Raw genomic sequence first — 18,201 nt, 5'->3', positions numbered from 1 at the left:
TGCTCGCTCGGCTTTCCGCGGCATTTCTTCAGGTGTCGAGGTTCAACCGTTCCCATGATAAGGGGGTCACTGTCGGGATTGACAGCGTCAGAGAAATTGATTCTCTTTGTTCTCTATTTGTTTGTTAAATCGAGCGAAGCAGTTATTACGGTTTTAGCCAATAAATATAGCTCTATACTTTCCCCCGGGCTTAATTCTTAATCCGCTCTGCATAATGTTATCGATATCCACAAGTCCTGTTCTTTACTATCAATCAAGTAAATTGTTATTAGTAGGTACGGATATACCATACTGTATTATGTTAATTGTAAGGTTTACACACTATCCGCGCGTTGATGTCATGAAAACTGCTCATCGAATGAAAAAACGTGTTGGGTATTGTCGTTATACTTCAATGCTCGCATTAACACCATTAATATAATTGTTAGTCAGATTTTTTCAAATCTCAACATCGATGAATATGTTAAGTTTTAGAGATGTAAATATAGAATTGAAGGTATTTTCAAGTTTAAAAAAAATCATTTCCTGGCTTAAATTATCTCTTTGCATAACTGTAATATTTACCTTTTTACTCATAATTGATGAATAATATTAAGATTTTATTGATACTCAGCATAGATGAATACGTTTTTTAAAAAGTCCGAGAACACTTCATATTTTTACCAAATTCTGGTTTTCCATCTATGGTATAAGTAAAATAACTATACCAGAGACCTTTACTTTATGCATGTAAGATTATTTTTCCAAAATATTCGACACAGTGAAAAACGTCCAAAAAGAAATTTAAATTTTTGATACTGAGACTTTTAAGACCATTTATTTTACTAACAATATTATCTGTTAATTTGTATTAATGAAAATTTTTGATGCAGTCATCTATGATCATAATTAATTAATTGTTCTTACTTATGTTTCGTTGTGATATTCAAATGTTTTACCATACACAGCCTTGTGCATTTACACCTTTATATTGTAGGTTTATACATTCTCCCGTGTTAAAGTATCCGGAACTTTGAACTTTGGAGCAATTGACCATAGTTCACATAGGAGTAAGTGCATAACTAGCAATATCTTTCCATAATCTCACATAGGTACATTGTGATATTCATTCAGAATGAGAAACGAAATATGTACCTTGTTTAGCGGCAGGAATACGTTCCTCGAAAATGTAACGTTAAGCTAATTAATATTACAAATAACACGTCATGTAGATACTTCAAATGTATTTTATTAATTTTATTTCATAATATTTAGTGTTCGAGATAGAATAAGAAACGCTAGGATCTGGGAAATATGCGAGATCGAAGATGTCGTTAGGTGGGGAAGGCAACGAAAGAGACAATGGTATGCGCATACATGCGCATGTGAGGAGAATGGAACCATCCACACTCCCCTACATCGCGCTGTACGGCCAACCCCATGGTAGACGACTCCCGGGCAAACCAAAGAGATGGATTGAAATCTGGGAATCGACATCGCAGGAGGCTTATCTCTCTTCAAAACAGGCCACAAGGCCTACACCAAGAAGAAGAAGAAGAAGAATATTTAGTTTGGATTGTCTTCTTTTGATATTAAATTTTTGCAATCATTTATTTTATTAATATTTTTTACGAGTCAGGTATATTTTAATTCAGTATGCTAGTAAAATTTGAATAAATATATCTTTAAAAACAAAAAAAAATCAAAATGATAAAAAATCACTTCTAAGATGTGCTAAAAACAATGTGTTTTGTGTTTTTTTTTACATGGTATGTATTACTTAATAATTTTTCATTTTCTTTCGCAGGTAAGTCATCTATTGAATAACTAATACAACCTCAACACTTCAAATAATGGTGAGTTTAATTTTATTCGATATTTTAAAAAAATATATTTTTATATATTTTTTACAATAAATAAAATGCTAGTCGGAATTGAACTTTAAAATTTTCGTATCGAAATTAAAATTGGAATTATATTGGACTGCTTTCGGTAAAAAATAACCTTCTTCGCAAATCACTTTGTCAATTAAATTTTATAATCAGAACCGTTCTCATAATCCGTAATAATCATATCCGAGATGTCACGGACCCGGTCTTAGTACCAATCTTGTACCGGTAACGAGACTATTAATGATTTTAGTTTGTCACGATTATTGTCTTACCGGTCGTCTTGTGTAATATCATAACCTTACATTTTAAAAGCAGCAATATTCGCAAAACAGGCATTTTTTTGTTTTAGCAGTCAATTTCTGAAAAAAAAAATATATGTAATTCATTTGATAAAATTGTGCATTTTAAAATGTGAGACTAGAATACAGGGCGTTAAATGAGACATTTAGTAAAAACATGGAAATATCAAGACAAAAAAGTTTGGTTAGGTTAAGTTGAAGAAAAATTCTGCTTAACCAACAATGAAAAGTCTGGTTGTGTTAAGAAAACTCGCGTATTAACCAACAACCAAAAAACCTGGTTAGGTTAAGTTAGATTGAGAAAGATCATGGCTTAACCCAGTGTTCCGCAAAGTGTGTGCCGGGGCACACTGGTGTACCGTGGAGATTAGTTGGTGTGCCGCAGAAAAAAAACGTCTAGTTTTGTGAAGACAACACAGCTTTATCAACAATTGCTACAAATTTTGATCGGCTGTGCTCAGTTAAGCAGAATCACTTATCGCATTAAACATTATATATTATACATAAGTATATGTTTTTGCATTAAATTACTTTTCATAATAAAACAATATTGTTATATATTAAATAAACTTAACTATTTTTTCTTTGAAGAAGGACGAAAGTAGACTGAATGCAGTCGAAATGTGATCTCTCAGAAGAATGTGATAGGAATGACGAATAACCAGACAGAGTGATCTAGTCACGGAGCTGCCAAAGTCATCAGTGGCAGGTGTCTCTAGAGCAGCACAAGACCTTCTTGATGAAGGGGTATCGCCCACAGGCGAGCAGTGAGTGGAGCCAGCCGTGATCGCCATTCTCAGTCATATGAGATGGATGCACAAAGAGTAGATACAGGGGAAGGAAAACAGCTAAATAATTTTGTTTGCCTTTTTGTTAATTTTTAAAAAGAATAGGACCTAAAAATACGTCCAATGTAACCTCAGAATCTGGGTTAGCTGTACCACTATTTTGATAATTTTGGGAAAGCGCTCTACTATTTCCATTGGCATTGTTGTAATCACCTGTACCTGATCTGTCTGTACTCTGTACTTCGGCTCTTCTGTACTCTCCGGACTGGGTTTGATGACTTCACTACTTTAAAATAGATTAGGGATGGTTGTTGTATGGACACAAAGCGAAGTACGAGTATATGCTACAGGTGTAGCACAAAGTATGAAATTATTTATTGAGTTAAAAAAATATCATTGTGCACTTTTTCGTACGTCCGTGTGATGTCAGGAATATCTCCAATTATGGGAGTTATTTTTCATATTATTTTTTGACTTCTCAACAAAGATGAAGAAGCATATGGAAGTCTGAGCATTTACGACTGTCATAAGACGTCGTAAGCCCGGTAAATGCCCCGATTTCCATATTCTTCTTAATCTTATGTTAGATAATTGAAATAAATAATTCGCTGAATATTATTTATATATTTATTTGTTTTTTTTTGTCAAACTATAAGTCGTATAATAATTATTCTTCTAACCCCTATCCGCACCTGATGGTGCACATGACACTGCAACGTATTGACGAAGTGTTTTCTTGATGGTTACTTACATGAAGGCAAGGTGATCACTCCTGCGCTTCAGGGACCGTCCAGGGTTGTATTAAATAAATATTAGAGTGTAAAATCACTAAAACATCTTTATTTTCACCCCCCCTCTGGGAATCGAACGAGACCTCCAGTACAGTACGGCTGTCCAAATTTAAAACACAGTAAGGGAAATTTTTTTGTAGTAGGTTTTTTTTGCATTTATGGACTAAGTAGACTCTACTTAGTCCAAAAATGCAAAAAAAAACCTACTACAAAAAATGTCCCTTACTTTGTTTTAATTTGACATCTTAACATAGATGAAGAAGAATATGGAAGTCTGGGTGTTTACAGGGTTTATGACTTATAGGGTGGTTAAGTGATAATTTTACACATGTGCAACATTCACCATTCTACCCATGATTGACAACCACAATTCTCAAATTCTCTGAACTCCCAGATATATTGATCAATTTCAACACAGTACTATGAGTTCACAACAGCCATCAGTGGTTGGAGAAAGCTTTTATTTAGCAGAGACCCTTTTATTTAGAGGTTTAGGTTTTATTTAGGGGTTCGGATCTAGCATACTCCTTAACCGTACATGTAGTCTCAGATGATTTTGAAAATATAATGTACAAACATTTCGAGTTCCCTGTATGTGCCGTTGGTGGCGCTCGGTCTGCGCAAGTACCTGTAGCGGGTGCGTGATGAGCACTCGCTGTAATGATCAACTCGAAAACTTGCTCCTAATACTCGATCGTTAATCACAAATTGGCCAATAGCAAATTAAGTTAAAACAAATGGCGCCATTGATTCAAAAATGCTTAGTTTAATATACAGTTACAATATTGTTTCCAATGTCCACAAAAATAATTGTACATTTCGATTTTTTTTAAATAATGTGGTGAGTTTTCGTGGAGGCATAAATCATTTTAATTTTACATATTGTAATCTCAACATCATCATCATCAAATCCTTATCCGCACCCCAATGGTGCATAGGGCACTGCATTATATAAACACAGTGTTATCTTGATCGTTAACACGAAGGAAAGGTGATCAGCCCTCCGCTTCAGGTACCAGTCCAGGGTAATATTGAATAAATATTATAGTGAAAAAATCACTTATATTTATTTGACCCCCCCTGGGAATCGAACCCGGGACCTCCAGAACGGTAGCCGAGCGTGCTGACACTACGGAGGTGGACTCTGAATCTCAACATAGATTTTTTTTTTATTTAATGTAGTTTAATATAGTTTAATACGATTTCTAAACATTTATACATATGGCAAACTTATATTTTACGTTTCGCTATTTACTATTTATAGTTACTACTTATACTTATAGCTACTTATAGTTTTAGATTAGATATTGTAATCTCAACATAGATGAAGAAGAATATAGAATTATTAGTATTTACAGGGCTTATAACCTGTCATAGGCTAGTTAAGTGATCACTTTACACACGAGCAACATTTACCATTCTACCCGTGATTTACTACCACAGTCCTCAAATTTTTGAAATATTTATCTCGTGACGCTTTATGTCTATATCTGAGTTGTAAAAAATGTAAAAACTGGAGCAACTCAGATTTGTGAACAAGGATTTGGACACACCCATAATTTTTGTGAATTTTAGTTTTGCTTGAAATGGGTAAGTAAATAAATAGACAGAAACAGTGATGAATATATAAAATTGTAAATTGTATGTGTGTTTTTGCATATACCTAATAATCAATGAATAAATATTCCTACTTTTTTTTCTTTTCCTACGGAGGTAAATTGAGTATTTTTGTTCCACTTTATCCTGGCATTATGATGACAAGTATCGTATCACTTTTCGATAACGGTTTTCGTGACAACTGATTTCGCAATTGCCAAAGAATTTATCAAAACGTCGATTACATATGGATATTGACGTTATAGCTACGTGGAGTGTAGATTGCTTAAATAAAGTAAAAATAATCGGAAAATTAATTTTTCTGATAATGAGTTGAATCCCGATTTCAAAGTGACAAAAATATTGCAATTAAATGTCTAGAAGTATAGATAAAGGTATTTACATTACGTCTTTAAAATATGTAATTACTTCCGTATGTAATGTTTCCCTTGGCTCTTCACTATATCTGCAATCTAATGCAATCTATATGCATCTCATCTTATCTTGGAAATCGAAGAATGCCTGTAATCCTATCAAGGGACACATCTCGAACATGATCACTAGTGCACATCTTGTATGGAAAATTCTTTCCATATATGGCCCCATTATGTTACTTGTACACGGTGTACCATATATACCTGTATACACCTGTATACATCTACTTTCTAGATTATTTGAGTTTTTTTAAATATTTTTTTTTGATTTAGAAAATGGCAGTATTTATATTACTCATATATCGAAGTAGCTCTCATTTTTTAAAAATATATCCTGTAAAATGAATTATTAGTAAAATCAGTAGGTATTTTATGTATTTAGTGCTCACACATTTTCGAATCTACAGAGCCTATCACATTTCAACGCCTAAGGATGGATTTGGCAAATCAGTTGCACGCTTATTTTTGAAACCTTATCCACATATGCATATATTTTATTTTATATAATTTTATCATGTATGTCTTATAGTATCCGAAAGTAAGAAGTAGATGGAATAATAGTGCATATATACATTTATAAATATCTACATTTTGAATGCTTAAAACGATTTTGCGAAGAAATCTTAGGGTTTCATGTTTCGAAAACATGTATTAAAATTCACAAAAAGTAACTAATAATTAAGGTTGACATTGCAAAAGAGTTGCCCCATAAAATCTTCAACGTCCCAAGGTCACAACTTTAAAATTTAGGCTTTGCTACACAAACGGTGTTTGAAAATGATCCAGAATTCATCGAAACACGTTTCACAATAGATTTTAAGAAATAGTGGTATTCACCAAGTTAAACTTAAATTAAAAATAGATAAAATTTATATTTGAAGCACTAACTTTGTGATTTTCTATTTTATAATTAAAATGTAAATTTGTTTTAACAACAAAATTAAAATGTAATTTTGTTTTAAAAACAAAGTTACATTATACTTATAAAAAAGATAGACTTTATCACAAAGTGACTGCCGAATCGATTCATGTAATTATAATTAGTACTTATATACAATACACACCGTGTACCTATCGTATTTTGTTATTTTTCGCACATTTCTAAAGTTACCTTTAGGAAACTGATTTATCGAAATTAGATCAACAAATAATGCAAAATGCATATTTTTATGTTTATGTTATATTAGGTTACATGCTATGCTATGCTATACTATTTCATATTTTCGAACAACCGTAAGATAACCTCATTGGATAGCCTTAAATAAATATGAAAAATATGTTTTACATGCAACGTTAATAAAAATGCATAGCTGCATTTCTTATAGTATGAATGCGGTATTTACCGTCCAGGATTCCAGTTTAGCTGAGAATTTTAATATCAAATCACAGGAAAACCTCGCATCTTGCGGAGATAATTTGCGGTTGTCAGTTCAAGAGAGTCGTGCGAAAGGAAAACTTTCAATTTCCAACTTCTCATATCCATCTTTTCTACACTTCACCACTCATATAATAATAACTCTTTTCGAAATAATTATATACCGTAATCATGGGAGAGTCAGGGCGTCCGGTTTTCTTCATTGCTCGCTTTAAATATTATATTAAGTACCGTTGATTTTTAAACTTTTAATTTAATGCGTTTTAAGATAATAATGATCTTGGAATTATGCTAATTCCGTTATGTACTTATTTACTCAATTTTTTCTCAATTCAATATTGCTATTGTGCAGAGGGGCGGAAGTACTTCTGAACAATTACGAGTAGAACTGTAATAATTCTTGCGGATATTCAAGTGTTTTTTCTTGTATGATTTTATGATGTCCATATATACAGATATAGGTTGCAAAAACTGGCAAAAAATATTACCCCAGAGACAGAAAAACTGTTAATTGATCTGCTTGATCTATATAAAGTTAACGAAAAATGTGTCGCGACACTTTTTTTTCTTCGGTAAAATAAATTGTTATAATATGAGCTATTACTAAAGTTTATTCGTAAAAGCTCTGCTTCACCAAATGTCTAATCTTCCCAAGTTTCGTATGACAAAATATTCTTAATTTTACTCGGTTTTTTGTGTTTACCATATTACATTATTATTATCCCAATAAAGTAGTTCATTTATTTATTTAATCATATACAAAATTGAAATTTACAATAATGTGCCTTCACTGAGCTTTCCCGTGCCAAGGGCATGTTTTACAATATTTATTTTTAAGGTTATGATGAAAGAAAATTGTTTATGCAATCAAATATGACATAGCCGAATGATACACAGATGTACCCACTTATGAACAGCTCTTTTATATTTATTTTATATTTTTCATGCCTTTTCGTATTTTTGATTTATTAGGGGGTTGAATTAGTTCTCGCCGTTTATAATAATCTAATATTTCTCTGTGATTTAAATTGATTCCTTTCGTTTTTTTGTTTTCCTGTCCCCCGCTGCCTCGAACACCCCCGTGGCACTTTCAACCGCCTCAAACCGCCTCAAAATTAAGGCTATGGGCCTTGTTCATCGGCAGGGAAACTGGGTCCCGTATGCTCTGAAGGAGAGAGATATGGAAAAGCGACTTTGCATGTGTGATTCACTCTTGCAACGGCATCACAGAAAAGGTTTTTTGCATCGCGTCATCACCAGCGATGAGAAGTGGATCTTCTTCGTCATCTGCCAGCCAGGTCGGCCACTCCCTGCTGAAGCCAGCATTGCAAAACGCAACATTCACGGCTCAAAAACGATGCTTTGCATTTGGTGGGATCAGCAGGGAGTATTTTTTTTCGAGCTTCTCAAAGCAGGCCAAACAGTCACAGCAGAGGTTTACAAGCAGCAAATGATCAAACTGAAAACAGCAATTGAAGAAAAACGTCCAGAACACGCAGCCAGGCACGAGTTGATTCTCATTCTGCACGACAACGCGCGCCCGCATGTTGCCAAAGTGGTAAAAGAACAGATAAACTCCTTCGGCTGTAAGGTTCTGTCACACCCGCCCTACTCTCCTGACGTCGCACCATCCGATTATCATCTGTTTCGGTCCATGCAGCATGGATTATCGGGAGAAATTTTCAAAAGTTATCGAGAAGTCGAGTTATGGGTTGAAAATTGGATTGCCTCATAAGACAAGGTTTTCTTTTATAGGGGAATACGACTTCTTCCTGAAAGATGGGCCAAAGTAGTCGAGAAAGAATGGCAATACTTTGAATAAATTCTAACTTTTAAAAAAATATATATTTTCAATTCAAAATACTACAAAAAACGGCGAGAATTAATTCAACCCCCTATTATTTTCGCAAATGACGAGTTTTCATGAAGTCGGTGCTGGTGTATAATTAACATGTGATTTATTCTCATACTAGAAAAATACTTTTTAATTATTGTAATAATTATTAATGATCTTCTTGCTTCCACCATATTTCGTCTTATTTGCATATTTTCGTGGTTATTATTAGTCGTTGTTGTTTATCGCGTTTACCACAATGTACATTGTAGAACGTATTAGATCAGATAGTAGTCGGTATTCAACTACCAAGTTCATAGTGTCGTGAGACTTTCCGTGCCCACTTTGCATTATAATTGTAGCTGTTGCGAATCTCTGGCCGATATTAGTCACTCGGCGTAGCGGCACAACGGCGAATATCGTGTGAACTTTGACGTGCAAATAGGTAAAAACAGTTACAATTTTGGGTGAAATCTGGTTTATTTTAACCGAATATTGCCGCCACCTTAGTACATATATGATTTTTTTTTTAAATTTCAGTTTTACTTGGTAAATACCACTTTTTGTTAAAATCTTTCATTTTAAAATCGTATATAATACGCGATTTAAATATTCATATTGACAACTATAAACGCTATAGTTATCTTCATTCAATTGAAAATACAAATACCCAACTTTTTCACAATACACAATTTTTTATATGAATTAAAACACGATTTATTATTTTACTCATTTATATATTTTTACGACAGTTATTTCGCTTTACAAGGGCGGATCAAAATATTTATAAAAAAAAACGATTCAAAATTTGTTTCAAACAGTCAATAAAGTTACATTCGTCTATTATGAGATTATTACATTTTTCTAAGATTACTTATTGGCGCATATGTGCAATTATCTTAGTTTCGTACGCTATGATTATCGAAATAAAAATATTAACAGTTTATTAGTATTTATTTTGATAAATGAAAATGCGATTTGTGAATCGATTGAAAAAATAGCTTTTTTGCCTTGCATTATGAAACTGTTAAAAAAAAAAACAGATATACATACGTAAACCTATTTAATTACAAAATTTATTTAAAGCTGTCAATACACTTAAATGCGATTGGAAATGGAATAAAGGGTTGGCATTAAACAGTTAATAAATTTGTAAGATTTAAGATAAAATTTAATTTAATGATGACGGCTTAACATCTGTTATTTTATAATAATATTATGCACCATCTAATAATACAACAATTAAATTTGAAAAGGAAAGGAGTTTAGAGTGTAGACCAAAAGATTAAAAAAAATATTCTCACAGGATGTTTATTATACGTATTTTACAAACTGTTTTTGGTAATTTTAAAATTTATTTGCTGACAGAATGATTAGTCTGCTCCACCTTATATGATTTACTTCATTACTATTTATTACCCTTCTTACTAAGTAATTCCCTGCTTTAGTAGTTCTCACACATCCAGTAGCAATTTTCCGGTTGGGATCCTTGATAACTATAATCAGACATGTCTAATGAAAACGTTTTATAAATAAAATATAAGCAAAATAAAAACAATTGCTAGTATAATTGATTATTTCGTATTTGCGTTTCCACCGCTGTTATTGAAAGCCGTTAAATCGTCGAAATAATTTTAAATCAGGAACGTCTTAAAAGATGACGTATAATAACGTAGGTACTTATCATGTTCCTAATATCCCTCACAAATATATTTTTACCCTTAAAAGCGTTTTACTTTATATCCAGCCGTGATGGTTGCGCAAATTATTTTGTGATACTAACCGAATATAATCTAATGATGAAATGATTCATTATCTCGTGAGAGACGTTTTTTTCTTAAATATGTTTTATAGGTTATATGTGTTTTACTGTTTATCTTTATTAAAATTTAGCTCAACAGATACTATGTTTAAAGGGCCATTAATTCACATTTTGGCTCATCCTGCAATACAATGGCGTTTGTCGAATAAAATAATGCACGAAACTTATGAATCGACTCCGTATTTACATGAAACATACTTCTTATTGAAGAGTAAGTGTCACGAAAAATCGAAATTAGAAGTTTGCAGCGCGGTTCTATCCCCGCAGTTTTGGCGACGTGAATTCGATAAAATTTGTGCAATTTGAAGCTTCAGAACTGACCCTCTTAATGGTGTATTTATGGTAATCTGATTATTTACTGTAAAAGAGTAATTAAGAGGGAACCGAAGACAATATTTTGTGACAATTTTTGAACTTTCCCGATCATGCGGACTAGTGCGATCCACAAGAAATTTACATGTCAAAAACGGTTTTATATTAATCCTTTTAATTATTGTCGCATTCGAATATTTTCGACATACTGGAGGCCGTCAATGTATCCGTGATGATCTTTTTTAGTGCAAATATATTCCATTTTTTTATAATACTAAATTTTATACGGTATAATCGCAAGTCTACTTTCATCAAATTGAGATCCGGAGAGCGTGCATAATATTTTTAATGCCTCATAAAAAATATCGTTTTGATTACTGCAAGGTCATGTACAGTTAAATCTCCAAATGGTCCAGTTCAGTTGAAGTGACCCGAAAATCATATATTGCGTGGAATGCTCCCGAAATATCGAACGATTATATTATGATTTAAAAATAAAATTACATAATACAGGTACCGTCTTTCAAGAGTAGGATCTCCTCATCCTATAAAATATGATTATGGGGAAAATATAAAGTCGGATATTTTTTTGTACATACGAGTGTATTAGGTTTACAAGTCAGATGGTGAAGACAGCGAAGACGATTCTGGAATGCCCATATCAATAGAATGCAAGAAAATAGACTGGATCGAATTGTTCTTCAAGAGAACTCAGATGGAAGAAGATCACCTGGAAGACCTCCAAAACGATGGTGTGACAGTCTACATCACAAGAGATGGATAACGGGACTGGCGGATATATGGTTATATAAGAAGGAAGAATACGAAGATATTAAGTTTACGCATTGTACACGTTGTCTTGTTTTTAATATCATTTGCTGAATATATTTGGGTATGAGAATTTATCAACAATTAACTGTCTAGAATCGCACAGGTTTGACACACAGAACTGTTGCGATGACCAGGATAGGAGACAAGACTGGATATATTATAGTACACTGTATACAGTAATATGTAGATGTCGACATAATTGTTTATCATTATGTGTGTGTCATCTTTAGAGGTAAACAACCTCTTCTTTTTAGTCCCAAAAGACAGTATTTGGCAGTCGTGTCACGTTATCCATTTAAATTTGACATAATTTCTATTCCGACACCGAATTCACTATGTAAATGACTCATTTTACTTATTGAAAGTCGTATTTTAGATCAGTAAATCCAAATATTCAAATATTGACACAATAATGACATCATCGACATTGAAATATGGTCAGAAAGTGGATCTGTTCACCATAACGCATTAAAGCTTAAAAATGCTGAATATTAATGGTAACCCACCTGGGATGTGACCGATACTGTATTTCACGTAAATAGTTTTTATTAAAATTTTTAAGACCAATGAAAGTTTATTTTAAAACCATATAAGATTATCATTTTTATTTTGTTTAATAGGTACATGTCGGGAAACATGGTAAAATTAAAGTACAAAATAGATTTATTAATAAAGGTTGACACAATTAAGAATTTTGGTTAAAATTGCCAAATATTTTTCAGCTTCAAATTAAGCTGAAACACAGGTTTATTGTATGAAAGTTACACATTAAATATTATTTTTAACAAAACAAAAAAAAACGATAAAAAACGCAACCCTCTTTTATCAGTACCTTAAATCATCAGCATTATTTTCGCATGTGTTTGCCATATTCGGCGAGTAAAACGATACATTTTCATATGATATTAGCAGGAACAGTTTTGTTTCCTTATATCAACTTATTGTCGTTGGAGTTTACATTGATTTAAAGTATACGGCAAAATCATTGGCCGAAACTCTTTTTTTCCTTACGCAGTTAGTATGTTTGAAATTTCAACATATGTTTTGTTATCAATATTTGATTATCAACCATGAAATCATTGCTGTGAACGGGTTGTTCAGGAATTCAGTAGGGAAATTTTTAAAGGAGTTATGGGTTATGCAGCTTTTTAGTCATTCATTCGGTGTAGGTTCCTGTATATTTTGAGGCTTTAAGTTTTTTTATAGAGGGAAGTGTCCTAATATGTACCAAAATTTCAAAAATTGTGTAATGTAATACAGTATAGTGTAAAAGTAATAAGTATTAATATTTGTCGGTGTACTATGGCTTTTAAGCTTTCGTTATTAGCAACTAAGAAATAAGCGATACCGTAAATATGTTGGGTATAAACGACCTTGTTTGGTTCTCAGTCGCTGAAATACAAGTAATTTGGATCGTATTTTGTAAATTTGGCTCTATGATAATGGGAAATGGATGAGATGAAAGTACAGAATGGAGTACTCGATTCGTCGTGGTTCTTCTTATTGTGTCAGTAGACGGCACTGCGAGTAATTTGGTCATGCGGCTGTATAATAAATTGTATTAACGGTGCTTTTTTGGACTGTAATTGCTTAAAAAAGATTACTGTCCTTGGAAAGGCCACGATTTATGTTTTCTACGCATACTTATAGGTCTATTCTATGGTATATAGGTGGTTAGCAAATATTTTGAACATAGCGATAATTGGTAAAAATATCGCAATCTTGTTATGTCTGTTTTAATTTCTGACAAAGAGTTTTTGGAGCGCAGTCTGAAAAATGTAATGCAATGAAAACTTTTTTTTAAAATCCTGCACATAAACATATACCAACGAGATCTCGCAAAAATTAGACGACCTTAATTATTTATTACCCCATTAATAAATCAAACTGTACTTCTTGGTTGGATAAGAGAACATAAAGGAATATTTCGTAATGAATAAGCAGATGCTTAAGCTAAAGAAGCAACTTTAAAATAAACAACACCGGAGTATAATCGATTTCCCCTTCGTTTTGATAAGAAATTGATACGAGAAAAAATGTTAAATAGTTGAAATAATCGATATATATTAAGCAGAACAGGGAAAAATTACGAAAATTTTCTTCCCAACTTTATAAAATTGTTTGAATTTTCATTTTAAAAAAACACACAAATTGAATTATGCAATGACCCAAATTTTTTATGGGTCATGGAGCATTTCGAGAATACCTCTTCCGTTTTAAAACTAGACAAAACTCTTTTTGTGAATGTGATGAGAGTCATCAAGTGTGGATGTGTCCAATTTTTTTAAAAATAAACATTTGAATTGGAAACAGAATGTGCGAAAGAAGGTAGCAGTTGGCGAAACTTGATGAGGAAATAGGGCATTAAGATCTATCAGATTCAGTTGTGTTTATTTAGAAAATATGATAAGACGAATAAGACAAATAAATTAACTTTGTGACAAATCTTGATTGATATAAATATTGAATCCATTGTATCTATTGTATTGTATTGTTTTTAGGAATCAACCTTATTAATTTATTATTAACATAAACTGAACATGCTATAGTTCCTTGTACATGGAGAAAATGACAAGGAGAATTTTCTTTGGCAATTAATAAACATTATTTGAAAAAAAAACCTAACTAAGCAGTACACGTCACATATTTTCATTTCACTTTTTACACTAAAAAAAAGCTTTGAGAAAGGCTACCAGTAATATTTCTCAAATGCATTTTAAACAAGTAACGCTGTTTCTCTGTTATGGGAGAAATTGCAAATAAGCATCAAAACATCAAGGGAATTGCAATCTTACAAAGGATTCTGAAGAAATCAGTCATGTTTCATCTCTTGACAGTTATCTCAACATTGTCAGCTTTGTGTCGCCATAAATCTTATTTAGAAGACAAACCATTCACGTCACGTTTTACTATAGCCATTTCATGAACTAAGATGGTCGTTCACTCAAAGAAATTACTCCCGAAATGGCGAATAAAACATAACGCTGCAAAAAGTGCAAACGTGAATGAATTTAAGGTCACCGTAAACAAAAAAATATTATTTATGCTCGTATATTAATTGAAATTGAATTTAATTTCTAAAATTCGTATGAAAGGGTACGTAACAGACAAATAATCGAAAAGAAGATTTTCTGAATTTAATGGAAAAGAAACCTGTTTTGAATAATTAACATGTATAAAATAAAATGAAGTAAGCAGTGATAGTACGTATATATATATATATATATATATATATATATATATATATATATATATATATATATATATATATATATATATATATATATATATATATAGTGAAAGGATAACTTTTATATATTTAATCCCGTCCCCCCTGGGAATCGAACCTGGGGACCTCCGGAAAGGTAGCCGGACGTGCTGACCATTACACTACGGAGGTAGACAAATGTTCACTAACCTTAAAAATACGTATTTAAATATTTTACTTTATCAAATCTTTGATACTCAGTAGATTATCTAAAAAACTACGAAAATAGTAAAAATTAACAACATAAATCACGAGTCGTGCTGTCGGAATTACTCGTAATTATGGAACCGGAATTCATCGATAATAAAGGCAATGTCACAACAGGTCGACATTTCTTTTCGAATTGCGTCTCGGTATATTTTGGAGACATAAGAAAATTACATAATCTGCATGACTAATGTCCCATAAAATCGGTAAATTCAATTGATTGGATTCACGGCTTGTAGGTACGCCTGAAGAGCCATCTTGATGTCTGAATAATGCCCGGATATTTCTAATTCGGAAAGTCCAATAAACTCTTCCGCCATTGGCATTGTACGTATGATCTAACTACACTTTGGATAACCCGTTATTGATTGTGTCCGATAAGATTACGTCATTTTGTTTATTTATTAGTTTATTTATTCACTTGTCCGCCACAGTCCTGGGCTGAGATGGGACGTCAGTGCAGTGGTCGGCAAACTTAATAGCCAAATAGTCAAATATGCACATTACAACAACAACAACAAAAATTGATAGCCAAGTCTGTTTTCCATTCTAGTATACCTTTATCTTAATTTTTTACTTTTATTAAATTACGGGTACACTCAGTAAAACTAGATTTAACACATCGCTCACTCCTTTGAACAACGTCAAATATCAAAAAACTTGATTTTTCAGGAGATCGTTTTTAAATGTAGTTTAAAAATATGATGCAATAATGAAATGTATTAAAAATTAATATCAAGCCACCTATTGAACTTTTTACTGTGTAACAGGTTTTAAGGTAAAATCTTAATGTTTTTTCTCCATTTGTAAAATATTTAGTATATTTAAAAAAATAATGAAACAATACCTTTTCTTCAAAATGCAAAAACAACACTTTCTGCCCTGTAGCGGGTAAATATGTTAAAAATATGCCGCTTTTGCTGGGATTTAGTACATTTTCTGGGCATTCCGAAAACATGCACAACTGATAATTGACGATCTTTTATATATGACGTTGTTGAAAGGAGTGAGCGACATAATTAGGATTTGTTCATTGATCTTTTGAATGTAAGGTTTCCGTAATAACTCTACTTACTGCGAATAATGTCCTCGCATCTCCTTTGAAATTTTGATCAAGTCAGGTTTGTATGTCGTTATTTTAGCACGTTTCTAAGTTCTCGTCAGTAAGACGATTTCTCAGTTTGCCTTTAATAAGGTTCATGCTTCAAAAATAATGTTCGCAGGGTCGAATATCCGCGGGAAGGCGCTTCGTCTTATTGATGAGATCCTGGAAACGTGCTAAAAATAACCACGCTCTAGTGAATCGAACCCGGAATCTCATGCATAGTAGCCTACCATAACACTGCGAGGCGGAGAAAACCTTACATATCATATAAAACAAAGTATAAAAATAAGTGTATATACAAATGGAATTGTGGAAAAAGTTATATGATCGTGAGAGAAGATATTATGAGGAAGGAATACGAGGTCGAAATAAACACTCTGACCCCTGGGAAGGCTCTGTCATGCAGGTCGTTTGTGCAAATAGAGATATTATGCAGCTGATGTGCACGTTATGTACGTACGTTGCACTGAGATGGAGGAAGGAAGGATTGCGTACAGAATTGAGAGCGATTATGGGAATCGTGACGCGCCAAGTAGGTACGCAGGATAGTCAGTTTAGAATAGTGTTGTACATTGTACTTTAGTATTATATTATACTTACAACGGGTCGGTGCAGATCTAACTTTACCAAATCCACATGACGTAATACAATAAGTTTTAATATAATTATTGTATACCTAAAGTGACCATACGTCCCGTTTTTAGATATCCTGTTCCGTTGTTTCGGGACGTCGAAATGTCCCATTTTCAAAAAAAAGGGCAACACACGGTAACAAATCGACGGTAGTTTGTAGCATAGCCATTTCATATAAGTTTGCTAAACAAATCCTAGCTTGATTTCGGTGCATATGGCGCCCGTAGAGAGAGTCTTTTCACAGATGAATAAGTTCCGGACGACAGAAAAAACACAGTTACAAGTCGGAGTACTTAAAGCGATATTGTTGGTTAAGGTAAATTATTAAAAAAATCCTGCCTAGAATTCCACTCTTATTTAAAAGCAAACCCACTTATAATAAAGAAAATTTGTTCATCAGAAAAATATCAAACAAAATATTTTTTTCATATTTTTATTATTTATTCCTCTTATTTTCTTTATCAACATTCCTTTTTCCCTAAAAAAACACGTGTTTTCTTGAATATACATACTATTACGTAAAAATTGGTGGATGTCCCGTTTTGAGGATAAAAATAAATGGTCAGTTTATGTATACAACTCATTGAATTTTATTTTATTACACACGTCTAGTTTGGAAAAGTATAGTTGTTTTCATAGACAGGTGATTATTAAAACTTACGAGCAAAAAAAAAGATTTAACTATATATAAAGGTTAGTAGGGTGATAAATAGAGGGGGGTGTTAAGGGATGGGAGTTTTTGTAAAAGGAAACATAGATAATAATGGTGACGTATTTTGGACAAGCATATTATTAATTAATGATTTATCAGAATTTAAAGTTTACGTATTTCTAAATTGTTAAGTGATGAACACCTTTGTTTGTAACTGAGTGTAATAATTTAAGTGTATGTGAGTTAAATATGTAGTTAGTTTCCATTGCGTCCCTTTTATTTTTCTATTTCTATATTTTTTCTATTGAGTCCGTTTCTAAGTGAGTAATTAGCGTACAAATTCGCATCCAAAATCGACTGTTGAAAACTAGAAAACGTATCCT

At 32.5% G+C, this 18,201-nt stretch overlaps 1 protein-coding gene across 1 annotated transcript in view; it reads left to right on the top strand.

Annotated features, from left to right (window-relative positions):
* The window catches only part of LOC148310109 (elongation factor-like GTPase 1), a 237,607-nt gene that overhangs the window by 115,939 nt on the left and 103,467 nt on the right, over positions 1 to 18,201 (top strand). The gene's annotated exons all lie outside the window — the stretch shown is intronic.

Source organism: Brachycentrus maculatus, unplaced genomic scaffold (assembly GCF_059751285.1).
Source record: "Brachycentrus maculatus isolate JH-2025_06_01 unplaced genomic scaffold, ASM5975128v1 h1tg000105l, whole genome shotgun sequence".
NCBI classification, from domain to species: Eukaryota; Metazoa; Arthropoda; class Insecta; order Trichoptera; family Brachycentridae; genus Brachycentrus; species Brachycentrus maculatus.
Note: the sequence above shows the minus strand (reverse complement) of the source record. Positions and strands in the feature narration are given on the sequence as shown.